We start from the raw sequence: 17450 nt of genomic DNA, 5'->3' as shown, positions 1-17450 counted from the left end.
CACTTTCCAATTCCACAGTCATGTTGCAGCAGTACAATGCATACATTTATACAAACGTGTGGGTTCGTATAAATAAATGTTTCAGCAACATGAGAAGATGTGTTCTGAATAAATCTGTTCTGATTACTTTGACGTCTGCAGCAACATATGGTAGGTTGCAGGGTCAAAAAAAGCATAAATCCATAAACCCAACCTGCGTTGTATCGATACTTTAAACTTCTGAATGAATGAAACTTGAATGAATGCATGCAACACCTTGTGGAAAAGGTTTTATTCAGTTGGTATTGATATTGTGTTCAATAAAGGTATTTGTGAGTAATATCAACTGACTATAAATGCCTAGAGATTATTAGATCATACAGACAAGAACGGTTTCCTTGTGCCAGAGATATATATATATATACACTGATTAGCCATAAAATTAAAACCACCTCCTTGTTTCTACACTCACTGTCTATTTTATCAGCTCCACTTACCATATAGAAGCACTTTGTAGTTCTACAATTACTGACTGTAGTCCATCTGTTTCTCTGCATGCTTTTTTTCACCCTGTTCTTCAATGGTCAGGACCACCACAGAGCAGGTATTATTTAGGTGATGGATGATTCTCAGCACTGAAGTGACAATGACATGGTGGTGGTGTGTTAGTGTGTGTTGTGATGGTATGAGTGGATAAGACACAGCAGCACTGCTGGACTGAAAATATCCCACCAACCAAAAATATATCCACTCAACAGCACCCCATGGGCAGTGTCCTGTGACCACTGATGAAGGTCTAGAAGATGTCCAACTCAAACAGCAGCAATAGATGAGCGATCGTCTCTGAATTTACATCTACAAGGTGGACCAACTAGGTAGGAGTGTCTAATAGAGTGGACAGTGAGTGGACACGGTATTTAAAAACTGTGTCTACAGTCAGTAATTGTAGAACTACAAAGTGCTTCTATATGGTAAGTGGAGCAGAAGAGAGATTTCATTCCTACAGGACTCCAACTGAAAGCAAATGGTGTTCATATTTAAATGGCTTACCAGTCCTGTCGTATGTACACTACATGGACAAACAGAAACTACAATCTGAAGCCACGTACACAACCAGAAGCTGATTGAAAGGGTTCCCAGGACAAAGCCTCTGCTGTCAAACAACAAGCGCCTACAGTTTGTCAAATGACCATGCAAATAGACATGCAATACCTCAAAATTAAAAACATAAGCACCAAAGAGCAGGCTGTGTTGTTATTAGTAGAGGACCCTGTACTACCTTCAAAGTCAGTATTACAGAAATGGTTCTGAATTGTACATACGTAGAAACCAAAAATCCAATTTTTTACTGTTCGACTCACAGCCTCAGTACTTGATAGAACATCATTTTGCCTTGATAACCTAAAAAAGTCATTTTGCTAAGTGCTAACAAGCTTCTGACACCTCTCGTGTAATCTTCACCTAGGGCTGGACGATTTTGCCCAAAAAAAAAATCTCGACTATTTTAAAATTATAACTGATTGTCGATTACGATTTTTTTTTTTTTTTTTTTTTGTATAATGCAATTGAAATAAGACTCAAATTTCTTTTTTTTGCATTGTAATTTAAAAGACTGCAGAAGTGCAAAAATAGTAACAGCGCCACCTATAACTATCCTTGTAAGGGACTCAAACTTTATAACAATAACGATATCACAATAATTAAAACAAAATAGAAATCTAAATGATCTATATGCTTTATAAGAATAGCTCACAAACAACTCTTGTTTTAAATATTGTGCAGCAGAACCACCTTACAAAAAGTTCTTTACAGGTTTCTTAAAAGGAACACGAGCCTGTTTACTGTTTCCACCACTAAGTGAGTCTGTATCAGTATCTACATGGGGGGGCATCAAGTAATCACTCAGCTCAGCTTTGATTTTGTCTACTTGTTATTGGGGGGTGGATGAAGGGCGGGGCCAGTTCTGCTTCTAACAATATGGACTACAAATCCCAAGCTCTCACGGAATGTCACGTGACTGTCACATGTCCCGGTCAGCCAATCCTGATCGGGCTCACCGTCTCCGGAGATTTGATTCAGTTCAGCGGTGTTTGATTCAGTGAATCTTAATTAAACTCTTCTGTTTGTGTCTCGTTTTGCCGATCATGTTTGCGCTCCTTATTACTGAATCTAACCGTTACCGTGTATAATCCTTGTTGTCTTCCGTTTACTGTTTGGTTTTCGCTGGTTTTGGACTTTACCTGATTTTGTACACTGTTTTTGCCCTTTTGATATTAAACTGTCCCTGATTTATATTCCGCGAGCGTCTGGTCAGTTTCTGCCTCGTGACATGTTGGTATTTTAATGAAAATATAAAGTATGTAAACAATCGCGATTGTCACATTCTAACATCGGGTGAAAACGTTCATGCGAATTAACCGAATTAATCGTGAAAATCGCCCAGCCCTATCTTCACCCATTACTCTCATGCATAGATTTGAGCTCGTTGAGACTTGATGGCTTTCTTTAAATACTACCAAAGACTTACCATTGGATTTAAATCCAGAGACTAAAAAATTCCAGGAATGATATCTTAACCAAGCTTTGGTTGACTTGAAGTATGATTGGCATCATAGTCTTGCTGGAGAGTCGAATTATAATTACAAATCAATTTCACTACAGAAGACAGAACCTCAAAATGTATTGCTTTTTCTGTGGTGATGCCAGTCACATGGTCAAGATTACCAGTTTCTGCAGCAGAAAAACATCCTCACATCATCACTAACCCACCTGCAAGCTTATTCTTGTGGTCTTGCACCTGACAAACCGCTGATCCATCTGGCTAAACTGTTCCAGTTTTGGTCAAAGTGGCATGTGTCATGAGGCCAGCCATTAAGCCCTTGAGTGTTAACTACTTATGGTTACCACTGACACATTTGTTTAAACTAGGGCTGTCAAACGATTAAAATTTTTAATCGCGATTAATCTCAGAATTTCATATAGTTAATCGCGATTAATCGCATTAAAAAAAAATCTGTGTAAATGTTATAGAAAACAAGGATTTTTAAGTGAAATGTTACAATTAAAATGGTGAACACATTTTATGCTAAATGTACTTATGTTAAAAACTGCTGGGACAAGAGAAAACTGTAAGGGAGTTTTATTCACTCACATACTAGGCAGTAATACTATCCAATGGTTTGATGGACGTTTCTACACGAAGTGAGTGTGTTTTGACCCTTTGGGGCTTCCCTAGTTCATGGACAACGTGCTTGACTCAGCTGTCCGGTATTCTTTACCGTAACAGAATAAGTTAATAAAAGTGTTCTGCTCCCGACAACTTGTGAATATAGCGTGTATTTATTTCTTTATTATGCAAGTGCAGATGCTACGACGCTCTTTTACATTATGTTAACAAACCGCAAATGAAAAACGGTGACATGTCCGACATTAAAACGTTTGTTTTACCAGTCAAGTCTCAACATGAACTAGAATTTGCGTTAATGGCACTATTTATCTTAATCGCGTTAAATTGAGATTGCGTTAATGCGTTATTATCGCGTTAACTTCGACAGCCCTAGTTTAAACCTTTATCAGGTGATCCGTTTGCTGCGACACCATAAGTTTAGAACTTTTGAACAATACTCCCAATGGTGTTCCTAGAAATGTTCAATGTCTTGGAAATCTTCAATCTGCATCAAAAGGGCAATGGTTATATTTACTCTCATAGCTTTTGTGACAGCTCCTTGGTTATCATTGTGGTTCCAACAAACCTTGACCAAATCTCTAGGTGGTATGAATGTTTTACCACATCTTGAGGTCATACAGACTAGCAGTAGGTTCTAAGATCAGCAATATTATGTAGGGGTTGAATAATTTTGACATGGCATTATTAACAAATTGTCATGCTACTCATTTAACCGATCAGACCAATAACAGAGTTACTTCTATTTAAGGCGAAAGCAGTGTCAACTACCAAAATCAGTTCTACCAAAATCTATATAATAAGATTAATATAGAATCTATATAATATGATAATATAAGTAAACAGTCACAATAAACAAGTCAATAAACTGGACTTATAAATTACTACAATCATGTATTCACATACAAATGTTAATCTTCCCTTGTTGTCATATAAATCCTGACAGAAAGAGAGTTTAATAATGTATTCAGGATCAGGAAGCCATGTACATAATTTGCTCTGTACCTTAGCAGGACACCAGAAAGGCTGCCATTGTTAGACTCTAAAACAGCTCACATTTCAACTGCCCCTGAGAGCCAAAGACTAATTAATGCTGAAGCAGAAAAACCACACACACTTCAGGACTTTGATAGCAAACAGTATGACGGTTAACAGTAGTATGCATCTAAAGTAGAAGTGACAGTCAGTCAAAACACTGCAGCTAAGTTCTACCACAAGAAAATAATCCAAAATCTACTATGACCTACACCAAGAAAATAATCTGGGGGTAGATCGTAAAACATGCTGTGCATGCAGAACAGCTTAAAAACATCAAGAATTCTGCTAGAACGAGTAGGTGAGAATTGCTAAAACAATACCAGAAAGATTCCTAGCATTTTAAGAAAGACAAAAGCATTTTTAAGTCTTGATATCTGGGTGTTACAAGGGTCTACACGTTTTGCCATTATGCCATTATCTGATTTACACTGTTTTGGACCATTCAAAGAAGCTTTAAGGGGAATAAATGTTTCATGTGATGATGATGTGAAAGCAGCGGTGCATCAGTGGCTAGGCGCTCAACCAAAAAAACATTTTGCTGATGGCATTAAAAGGTACGACGCTGGGAAGGTTACTATGTAGAAAAGTGATGCAATTTGTTTTTGAAATTATTAATAAATAGCCGCTCAGGTGGCGCAGCGGTAAAATACACTAGCACACCAGAGCTGGAATTTCGAATACATAGTATCGAATCTCAGCTCTTCCATCCGGCTGGGAGGCTATATGAACGCTTGGCTGTAGTTCATATAGGGTGTGAGCTGGATAGGGACCTCATAACTAATGCAATTATAATCTCTGCTGGATAATTGATGGCGTCTGCACATTTGAGGATTTGAGGACTAATGCTGATCAGGGTGTGGCTCTCCATACACAAAGCTGATCCATATATGAACTCGCCTTGTGCAGGTGAAAAGATGCAGTTGGCTACTGCTCCCGTGTGGAAGGGGGCGTGTGTCAGTCTCGCTCTCCTCAATCCGAGCAGGGGTTAGCATCAGTAGAGAGGAAGAATAACACAATTGGGTAAAAATTGGATGCAATAAAAATCGAGAGAGAATGCATTAAAAAAATCTTAATGAATAGAGTTTAAAAAAAAAAAGTGCTGACACTTTTTGAAGAACCCTTGTGTGTATATGAACTGAAATTCTAAAAAGCATTTAGCTGACATGATTGCTGTTACTAGATATTTAATTGCAAAGGCAATAACCTTTCACAAAAGTGATATATACATGTGTAAAATTGAACATGTTCTTGCAACTATGCACTTTACAAATTTTTATAGGATTTAGATCAGGACTTGGATCTGTTCACAAATTTGTGTTCATCCACTCTGCTGTTTTTCAGATATTTTTCAGGTTATTCTGCAAGAGGACCAATTAACTGTAACAGGGGCATAGAAAAAATGTCTGTATGGTCTTTTAATTTCACTGTGCCCTCCACATACTTAAGTGGCAGAAGCAGCAAAGCAACCTCAAAACAACAGTGAGCCTTCATCATGTTTTACAGAAGGCTTGTTGTTTTACTTTGCACTGAAACATGAAGGGAGTGAGATAGACATGTAGAATGGAACATGTGCAGAAACAGAAAGGCCTACAACAGGCTGCACCCTGACCACACACAGACTACTAATCAAAATCAGTAACCGACTAGCCCAAAATGCTGCAACAGTAATGGATCAGAATTTATGTATGTCTTGATTTAATTCACTGACTGTGGTAATAAACTTCAAATCCACACTGTAATGCAGGGTTTTTCAAACTTCTTTTTAGCTACCCACATTTTGTCCATGATTTTTAACGTGACCCAGGCAACACAAACGATGCATCTTATTCTCTCTCTGTACAATCTGGCCCCACTGTGGTATACAAGATGTAACATAAAGCCCCACAACAGGGCATTTAAGTTTATTAATTCATTATTTTTCTCCGAGACCCACTTTTTTTGGCTCGTGACCAGACCCATGGTTTGAAAAACCCTGCTGTAATGTATAACTGTTGATTGCAAAAAAACAAAATCAAGTTTTGGCACACAAATCCTGTCATCCTGCACACGTAAACACACTTAATGAGTAGCAATCACTGTACTGTACAAGCACTGGTACCTTATGAGACCGCAGCACTTGAAAGTGCATCATTATGTACTTTGACAAAGAGTTTATTTTTGTTCTATTTCCTCTCAGTGCTACATTTATGCTGATCTCTGAAGAACGAACTAGCGTGAATGACCCAGAATAAGTGACATTTTGAGAAAACTGGATTCACATGAATGCTTTATGTGGACTTTTCCTGGTAATTAAAGTCACTACTGCGTGGAAAGGTACAATCAAGTCAATGGGAGGAAATCTCTGACGTTGGTTGGTTCTGGGTAGTGTTTTGTCATTTAGATTAGCTTTTTAATACTGGCTGCATCTATTAATTGATTCTAGTAAATTGGGTTTAACACATAACAGACTGCTAACTAACAACTTTTGCTTAGGAGCTACATTGTGAATAGTTCCAGTCATGGTATTTATGTCATCATATTTCATAACTGTTTAATATATTCTGCACAGTCTCCAAGTAGCTGTACTTCAATTCTATTAAGCCTAAAATGATAATATACACCGATCAGCCATAACATTAAAACCACCTCCTTGTTTCTACACTCACTGTCCATTTTATCAGCTCCACTTACCATATAGAAGCACTTTGTAGTTCTACAATTACTGACTGTAGTCCATCTGTTTCTCTGCATGCTTTGTTAGCCCCCTTTCATGCTGTTCTTCAAGGGTCAGGACCCTCACAGAGTAGGTATTATTTGGGTGGTGGGTCATTCTCAGCACTGCAGTGACACTGACATGGTGGTGGTGTGTTAGTGTGTGTTGTGCTGGTATGAGTGGATAAGACACAGCAGCGCTGATGGAGTTTTTAAACACCTCACTGTCACTGCTGGACTGAGAATAGTCCACCAGCCAAAAATTTCCAGCCAACAGCACCCCGTGGGCAGCGTCCTGTGACCACTGATGAAGGTCAAGAAGATGACCAACTCAAACAGCAGCAATAGATGAGCGACAGTCTCTGACTTTACATCTACAAGGTGGACCAACTAGGTAGGAGTGTCTAATAGAGTGGACAGTGAGTGGACACAGTATTTAAAAACTCCAGCAGCACTGCTGTCAGATCCACTCATACCAGCACAACACACACTAACACACCACCACCATGTCAGTGTCACTGCAGTGCTGAGAATCATCCACCACCTAAATAATACCTGCTCTGTGGTGGTCCTGTGGTGGTCCTGACCATTGAAGAACAGGGTGAAAGCAGGTTAAAAAAGTATGTAAAGAAATAGATGGACTACAGTCAGTAATTGTAGAACTGGAGTGGAGCTGATAAAATGGACAGTGAGTGTAGTAACAAGGAGGTGGTTTTAATGTTATGGCTGATCAGTGTATATAATACGGTTCATGAAATGTTAAAAACTTAATATGTAGCACTTGAACGTCATTGCCCTGTGTGTGCATGACTTCCCAAATAATAGGCTAGTAATGTCAGGTCAGCTCTGCAGTGACCTGTCATCACCATTTCAAATATGGCCACAGCGTAGCTTGAGCAAAACTGGTACTCTTCACAGTGCCAAACCATGTCTGACATTATGATCAGAGATCAGGTCTGTTCTTCTTTTTTTAGGATGTCATGATGTACTAGCCAAGTTCTTCTGGCCTTAAAGCATTTTAAGCAAATCCATGTGTAGGAGTGCTTTGAAGTTCACACTGGTTGAAGTTTTGCTGAGTATGTCTCTGCAGTTATACCTAAAACCTTACTGGAAAAGGGGGGAGTCCAAACACATGGTCTTTATAAAATCCTACAATTACAGATGTGCAGAAAGATAGTGGTACCTTCCATACATTATTTTTTCCAAAAAGTCTAAATATTAAACTGTTTATATATAACTTATTTAAAAGTGACAAATCATATAAAATTAACAAAATTATTGGTACCTTAACATCATATTTTGTAAACTGCGATCAACCACTTTTTGTAGCTCTGAATGATGTGTCTACATGTCTCGACTGCTAGTTTTATTCACTCTTCTTGACTCAAGAAAACTCCAGTTATCTCAGGTTTGATGAGTGTGTTCTTACAACTATACATCTTACACATTTTCACAAGTTTTAATAGAATTTAGATTAGGACTTGGATCTGTTTACAAATTTGTATTCATCCACACTTTGCTGTTTTCAGATATGTTTCAGGTTATTCTGCAGGACGACCTATTAACTGTGACTGGGGCATAGATTTCATATGGTCTTTTGATTTTACTGTGCCCTGCACATACTTTAGTGGCAGAAGCAGCAAAGCAACCTCAAAACAACAGTGAGCCTTCATCATGTTTTACAGAAGGCTTGTTGTTTTGGTTTGCACTGAAACATGAAGGGAGCCTACTAATGCATTAGGGTTGATTTGAGCCTTTGGCACTAAGGTCCTTATATTTGTGCTGAGCATAATAAAATCAACATACTAATCAAGGTGTTTTATAAAGACACATACAACCCAGGGTTAGAAATCTGACTCAGTCTCTGACACTATGACAGAATAATGACTGGGTACATACATTGAGAATAGAAAAATAAAGTTAATGCTTTTGGAATAGGTTGCTTTAAATGATGATTTAAAATCTATTTAATGTTTATGAAAGTATTTGAAATTGACAGTTGTGAGAAAGTATAAAAAAGTAACGGCAAGTAATACATTTAGAAATCAGAGCTACAAAAACCACAACAAACATGTTATTGCCCTCTAAAGTAGTACCTTAAAATATTTTGTTATGGTTATCAGTAATTTGTTACATTATGTACAGAGTTAAGTTGTGATTACTAAAACTTAAATATTTATTTTAGCAAATGTAAATATATATACATACATACAGTGTATCACAAAAGTGAGTACACCCCTCACATTTCTGCAAATATTTCATTATATCTTTTCATGGGACAACACTATAGACATGAAACTTGGATATAACTTAGAGTAGTCAGTGTACAACTTGTATAGCAGTGTAGATTTACTGTCTTCTGAAAATAACTCAACACACAGCCATTAATGTCTAAATGGCTGGCAACATAAGTGAGTACACCCCACAGTGAACATGTCCAAATTGTGCCCAAAGTGTCAATATTTTGTGTGACCACCATTATTATCCAGCACTGCCTTAACCCTCCTGGGCATGGAATTCACCAGAGCTGCACAGGTTGCTACTGGAATCCTCTTCCACTCCTCCATGATGACATCACGGAGCTGGTGGATGTTAGACACCTTGAACTCCTCCACCTTCCACTTGAGGATGCGCCACAGGTGCTCAATTGGGTTTAGTCCATCACCTTTACCTTCAGCTTCCTCAGCAAGGCAGTTGTCATTTTGGAGGTTGTGTTTGGGGTCGTTATCCTGTTGGAAAACTGCCATGAGGCCCAGTTTTCGAAGGGAGGGGATCATGCTCTGTTTCAGAATGTCCCAGTACATGTTGGAATTCATGTTTTCCTCAATGAACTGCAGCTCCCCAGTGCCAGCAACACTCATGCAGCCCAAGACCATGATGCTACCACCACTATGCTTGACTGTAGGCAAGATACAGTTGTCTTGGTACTTCTCACCAGGGCGCCGCCACACATGCTGGACACCATCTGAGCCAAACAAGTTTATCTTGGTCTCGTCAGACCACAGGGCATTCCAGTAATCCATGTTCTTGGACTGCTTGTCTTCAGCAAACTGTTTGCGGGCTTTCTTGTGCGTCAGCTTCCTTCTGGGATGACGACCATGCAGACCGAGTTGATGCAGTGTGCGGCGTATGGTCTGAGCACTGACAGGCTGACCTCCCACGTCTTCAACCTCTGCAGCAATGCTGGCAGCACTCATGTGTCTATTTTTTAAAGCCAACCTCTGGATATGACGCCGAACACGTGGACTCAACTTCTTTGGTCGACCCTGGCGAAGCCTGTTCCGAGTGGAACCTGTCCTGGAAAACCACTGTATGACCTTGGCCACCATGCTGTAGCTCAGTTTCAGGGTGTTAGCAATCTTCTTATAGCCCAGGCCATCTTTGTGGAGAGCAACAATTCTATTTCTCACATCCTCAGAGAGTTCTTTGCCATGAGGTGCCATGTTGAATATCCAGTGGCCAGTATGAGAGAATTGTACCCAAAACACCAAATTTAACAGCCCTGCTCCCCATTCACACCTGGAACCTTGACACATGACACCAGGGATGGACAACGACACATTTGGGCACAATTTGGACATGTTCACTGTGGGGTGTACTCACTTATGTTGCCAGCTATTTAGACATTAATGGCTGTGTGTTGAGTTATTTTCAGAAGACAGTAAATCTACACTGCTATACAAGCTGTACACTGACTACTCTAAGTTATATCCAAGTTTCATGTCTATAGTGTTGTCCCATGAAAAGATATAATGAAATATTTGCAGAAATGTGAGGGGTGTACTCACTTTTGTGATACACTGTATATATATGTATATATATATATATATATATATATATATATATATATATATATATATATATATATATATATATATATATATATATATACACACACATATATATATATATATATATATACAGTGTATCACAAAAGTGAGTACACCCCTCACATTTCTGCAGATATTTAAGTATATCTTTTCATGGGACAACACTGACAAAATGACACTTTGACACAATGAAAAGTAGTCTGTGTGCAGCTTATATAACAGTGTAAATTTATTCTTCCCTCAAAATAACTCAATATACAGCCATTAATGTCTAAACCACCGGCAACAAAAGTGAGTACACCCCTAAGAGACTACACCCCTAAATGTCCAAATTGAGCACTGCTTGTCATTTTCCCTCCAAAATGTCATGTGATTTGTTAGTGTTACTAGGTCTCAGGTGTGCATAGGGAGCAGGTGTGTTCAATTTAGTAGTACAGCTCTCACACTCTCTCATACTGGTCACTGAAAGTTCCAACATGGCACCTCATGGCAAAGAACTCTCTGAGGATCTTAAAAGACGAATTGTTGCGCTACATGAAGATGGCCAAGGCTACAAGAAGATTGCCAACACCCTGAAACTGAGATGCAGCACAGTGGCCAAGATCATCCAGCGTTTTAAAAGAGCAGGGTCCACTCAGAACAGACCTCGCGTTGGTCGTCCAAAGAAGCTGAGTGCACGTGCTCAGCGTCACATCCAACTGCTGTCTTTGAAAGATAGGCGCAGGAGTGCTGTCAGCATTGCTGCAGAGATTGAAAAGGTGGGGGGTCAGCCTGTCAGTGCTCAGACCATACGCCGCACACTACATCAAATTGGTCTGCATGGCTGTCACCTCAGAAGGAAGCCTCTTCTGAAGTCTCTACACAAGAAAGCCCGCAAACAGTTTGCTGAAGACATGTCAACAAAGGACATGGATTACTGGAACCATGTCCTATGGTCTGATGAGACCAAGATTAATTTGTTTGGTTCAGATGGTCTCAAGCATGTGTGGCGGCAATCAGGTGAGGAGTACAAAGATAAGTGTGTCATGCCTACAGTCAAGCATGGTGGTGGGAATGCCATGGTCTGGGGCTGCATGAGTGCAGCAGGTGTTGGGGAGTTACATTTCATTGAGGGACACATGAACTCCAATATGTACTGTGAAATACTGAAGCAGAGCATGATCTCCTCCCTCCGGAAACTGGGTCGCAGGGCAGTGATCAAGCATGATAATGACCCCAAACACACCTCTAAGACGACCACTGCTTTATTGAAGAGGCTGAGGGTAAAGGTGATGGACTGGCCAAGCATGTCTCCAGACCTAAACCCAATAGAACATCTTTGGGGCATCCTCAAGCGGAAGGTGGAGGAGCGCAAAGTCTCGAATATCCGCCAGCTCCGTGATGTCGTCATGGAGGAGTGGAAAAGCATTCCAGTGGCAACCTGTGAAGCTCTGGTAAACTCCATGCCCAGGAGAGTTAAGGCAGTTCTGGGAAATAATGGTGGCCACACAAAATATTGACACTTCAGGAACTTTCACTAAGGGGTGTACTCACTTTTGTTGCCGGTGGTTTAGACATTAATGGCTGTATATTGAGTTATTTTGAGGGAAGAATAAATTTACACTGTTATATAAGCTGCACACAGACTACTTTTCATTGTGTCAAAGTGTCATTTTGTCAGTGTTGTCCCATGAAAAGATATACTTAAATATCTGCAGAAATGTGAGGGGTGTACTCACTTTTGTGATACACTGTATATATATATATATATACATATATATATATATATATATACATATACATATATATATATATATATATATATATATATATATATATATATATATATATATATATATATACACAGTGGGGGAAATAAGTATTTGATCCCCTGCTGATTTTGTAAGTTTACCCCCTTACAAAGACTTCAACAGTCTATAATTTTTATGGAAGGTTTATTTTAACAGAGAGAGACAGAATATCAACATTAAATAAAAGTTATAAATTAATTTGTATTTAATTAAGGGAAATAAGTATTTGATCCCCTACCAACCAGCAAGAATTCTGACCCCCACAGACCGGTTATGTGCCCATGAGGCACACAAATTAGTCCTGTCCCTGTATAAAAGACTCCTGTCACAGAATCAGTTTCTTCCGTTCAAATCTCTCGACCACCATGGGCAAGACCAAAGAGCTATCAAAGGACGTCAGGGACAAGATTGTAGACCTGCACAAGGCTGGAATGGGCAACAAGACCATCAGCAAGAAGCTTGGTGAGAAAGAGACCACTGTTGGTGCGATCATTCGAAAATGGAAGAAATACAAGATCACAGTCAATCACCCTCACTCTGGAGCTCCATGCAAGATCTCACCTGGTGGGGTAAGAATGATTCTGAGAAAGGTGAGGTCAGTCCAGAATTACACGGGAGGAGCTTGTCAATGATCTCAAGGGAGCTGGGAGCACAGTCACCAAGAAAACCATTAGTAACACACTTCGCCGTAATGGATTGAGATCCTGCAGTGCCCGCAAAGTCCCTCTGCTCAAGAAGGCTCATGTACAGGCCCGTCTGAAGTTTGCCAATGAACATCTGAATGATTCAGAGAAAGCTTGGGAGAATGTGATATGGTCAGATGAGACCAAAATTGAGCTCTTTGGCATCAACTCCACTCGCCGTGTTTGGAGGGAAAGAAATGCCCAGTGGGGATGGTGTTCTTGGGGTCATATCCAGCATTTCTCTGCTCCCAGCTCCCTTCAGATCATTGACAAGCTCCTCCCGTGTAATTCTGGACTGACCTCACCTTTCTCAGAATCATTCTTACCCCACCAGGTGAGATCTTGCATGGAGCTCCAGAGTGAGGGTGATTGACTGTGATCTTGTATTTCTTCCATTTTCGAATGATCGCACCAACAGTGGTCTCTTTCTCACCAAGCTTCTTGCTGATGGTCTTGTAGCCCATTCCAGCCTTGTGCAGGTCTACAATCTTGTCCCTGACGTCCTTTGATAGCTCTTTGGTCTTGCCCATGGTGGTCGAGAGATTTTAACGGAAGAAACTGATTCTGTTACAGGTGTCTTCTATACAGGGACAGGACTAATTTGTGTGCCTCATGGGTCAGAGTTCTTGATGGTTGGTAGGGGATCAAATACTTATTTCCCTTAATGAAATACAAATTAATTTATAACTTTTATTTAATGTTCTTTTCTGGATTTTTTGTTGATATTCTGTCTCTCTCTGTTAAAATAAACCTTCCATAAAAATTATAGACTGTTCAAGTCTTTGTAAGGGGGTAAACTTACAAAATCAGCAGGGGATCAAATACTTATTTCCCCCACTGTGTATGTATATATACAGGTCCTTCTCAAAAAATTAGCATATTGTGATAAAGTTCATTATTTTCCATAATGTAATGATAAAAATTAAACTTTCATATATTTTAGATTCATTGCACACCAACTGAAATATTTCAGGTCTTTTATTGTTTTAATACTGATGATTTTGGCATACAGCTCATGAAAACCCAAAATCTCAAAAAATTAGCATATTTCATCCGACCAATAAAAGAAAAGTGTTTTTAATACAAAAAAAAGTCAACCTTCAAATAATTATGTTCAGTTATGCACTCAATACTTGGTCGGGAATCCTTTTGCAGAAATGACTGCTTCAATGCGGCGTGGCATGGAGGCAATCAGCCTGTGGCACTGCTGAGGTGTTATGGAGGCCCAGGATGCTTCGATAGCGGCCTTAAGCTCATCCAGAGTGTTGGGTCTTGTGTCTCTCAACTTTCTCTTCACAATATCCCACAGATTCTCTATGGGGTTCAGGTCAGGAGAGTTGGCAGGCCAATTGAGCACAGTAATACCATGGTCAATAAACCATTCACCAGTGGTTTTGGCACTGTGAGCAGGTGCCAGGTCGTGCTGAAAAATGAAATCTTCATCTCCATAAAGCTTTTCAGCAGATGGAAGCATGAAGTGCTCCAAAATCTCCTGATAGCTAGCTGCATTGACCCTGCCCTTGATAAAACACAGTGGACCAACACCAGCAGCTGACATGGCACCCCAGACCATCACTGACTGTGGGTACTTGACACTGGACTTCAGGCATTTTGGCATTTCCTTCTCCCCAGTCTTCCTCCAGACTCTGGCACCTTGATTTCCGAAAACAGTACTTTGGACCACTGAGCAACAGTCCAGTGCTGCTTCTCTGTAGCCCAGGTCAGGCGCTTCTGCCGCTGTTTCTGGTTCAAAAGTGGCTTGACCTGGGGAATGCGGCACCTGTAGCCCATTTCCTGCACACGCCTGTGCACGGTGGCTCTGGATGTTTCTACTCCAGACTCAGTCCACTGCTTCCGCAGGTCCCCCAAGGTCTGGAATCGGCCCTTCTCCACAATCTTCCTCAGGGTCCGGTCACCTCTTCTCGTTGTGCAGCGTTTTCTGCCACACTTTTTCCTTCCCACAGACTTCCCACTGAGGTGCCTTGATACAGCACTCTGGGAACAGCCTATTCGTTCAGAAATTTCTTTCTGTGTCTTACCCTCTTGCTTGAGGGTGTCAATGATGGCCTTCTGGACAGCAGTCAGGTCGGCAGTCTTACCCATGATTGCAGTTTTGAGTAATGAACCAGGCTGGGAGTTTTTAAAAGCCTCAGGAATCTTTTGCAGGTGTTTAGAGTTAATTCGTTGATTCAGATGATTAGGTTAATAGCTCGTTTAGAGAACCTTTTCATGATATGCTAATTTTTTGAGATAGGAATTTTGGGTTTTCATGAGCTGTATGCCAAAATCATCAGTATTAAAACAATAAAAGACCTGAAATATTTCAGTTGGTGTGCAATGAATCTAAAATATATGAAAGTTTAATTTTTATCATTACATTATGGAAAATAATGAACTTTATCACAATATGCTAATTTTTTGAGAAGGACCTGTATATATATATACAGTAATATATATATATATATATATATATATATATACACAGTATATATATACTTTGAATATTCATCTCTCATTTGGACAACTGTCAATAAAATTTATCTTAATAAATTAACAATAAAATATATAAAGTGAGGCCCTGCATTAGAGGAAACAGCAAACCTGACTGGTAAAAACACACCTTAGTTAAAACCAGACAAAGTGAAGGTTATCATTGAATTCTCCAACAGCTGTTCAAGAACCACTGATAACCAGTAATCTAAAGTCAAGTTACATATAGGACAGGTAACAGTATAATCTATTTATTTTTATCATTATTTAGCAGACAATTTTATCCAAAGCAACTTACAATTGTGACTGAATACAATTCAAGCAACTGAGGATTAAGAGTCTTACTCAGGGGCCCAACAGTGGCATCTTGGCAATGGCAGGGCATGAACCAGCAACCTTCTGATAACTACTCCAGTGCCGTAACCGCTGAGCTAATTATTACTAACAGTATAGATAAAGGGCAGAAAAGAAATAAACAGGAAGACAAGGGTAAAAGGAATCTATTAATCTTTAGGTATTTACAGTTTATAGTGGCTGCATAATTCAGAACGTGTGACTATTGGATGAATTCACTTGCATTAGCTGTTGATTTGGGACTAAACAACTGAAGATGACATGTCACCTTGAAAGGTGCTCATGCTCCACAGGTTAAAAACCCTGATTTAAGGCATGCCACCCTCAAAACCCATGTAATTCTTCTTGAGAATGTGTCTTATAGTGGTGATACTGCAACGATTTAAAGACACCACACATCACCCCACCATTAACTATTTAGCAACCGACCATTGGCCAGTTATACTAAAGAGAAATCTGTAATAGGTATCACTTTTTTAGGGTTGAAAGGTCACTTTTTACACTGTACCATGGCTTTAATAATGTAATTAGATTAGTGGATGGAAACGGATACAGAATTTGCTAAGTGTGTTTGAAAATTTCATCCCTAAAATACAGTTGACCTGATAAGAGTCTATCCACACACCTATTTAAAACACAAAAACATACAAATGCACCATGTTTTTTCTAAATGACTCACAACAAAGCTACTACATTTGAATAGCACCAGACCTGCAATTTCACCAGAGCCAAGCCAGCAGCAGCCTCCCAATCCCCTGAGAGCTTGTGATGATGCAGTTTTAGCACCATGTGGTTTACCACTGGTTCAGCCAATCCAGTGACGCAGATGCTGCCTAAATACAGAGAAAAATACACTGTAAAAACAAGCTGAAACTGAGTCTACAGTGCAAAAATGACATTGTTTTGAAGCACTGCATCATTATAAGGAAAAACAGTAATACGTATTTGTAGAACTGCTTATAGTAAAGTGAATGCAATCATTAAAAGCCAATCAGAGGCCATACTGTAATTATGTTTAAATTTTAACATTCATTTTTCTTTATACTTGTTTCTAGTAGGTGTGCACAATTCAAACTTTTAATCACAAAATTAGCAGATTTTTTTTGCTGTTGTTTTTACAACCCCAAATCAGAAAAAGTTGGGACAGCATGAAAAATACTTTCTTACATTTACTTTGACTTTTAATTCATTGCAGACAGGATGAACCTGAGATATTTCTTGTTTTGTCTGCTCAACTTCATTTCATTTATTAATAAACATCCATTCCTGCATTTCAGGCCGTCTGAGGGATCGAAGATCACGGGCGTTCAAATTAAGCTTGCGCCCTTGGCCTGGACGCACTGAAATTCCTCCCGATTCCCTGAATCGTCTAATGATATTCTGCACTGTAGAGGGAGAAATATGCAAATCC

At 39.5% G+C, this 17450-nt stretch overlaps 1 protein-coding gene across 1 annotated transcript in view; it reads right to left on the bottom strand.

The window, feature by feature from the left end:
* Positions 1-16798, bottom strand: part of plxnb2a.1 (plexin b2a, tandem duplicate 1) — a 152005-nt gene extending 135207 nt beyond the window's left edge. Inside the window, exon 1 of the mRNA XM_062994710.1 lies at positions 16751-16798. The gene's annotated coding sequence lies outside the window, so the exon portion shown is untranslated. The remainder of the gene's footprint in view (positions 1-16750) is intronic.
* Positions 16799-17450: the final 652 nt, after the last annotated feature.

This window comes from Trichomycterus rosablanca, chromosome 1, assembly GCF_030014385.1.
Source record: "Trichomycterus rosablanca isolate fTriRos1 chromosome 1, fTriRos1.hap1, whole genome shotgun sequence".
Classification (NCBI taxonomy): Eukaryota; Metazoa; Chordata; class Actinopteri; order Siluriformes; family Trichomycteridae; genus Trichomycterus; species Trichomycterus rosablanca.
The sequence above is the reverse complement of the archived record's forward strand: the minus strand, read 5'-3'. Positions and strand labels throughout refer to the sequence as shown.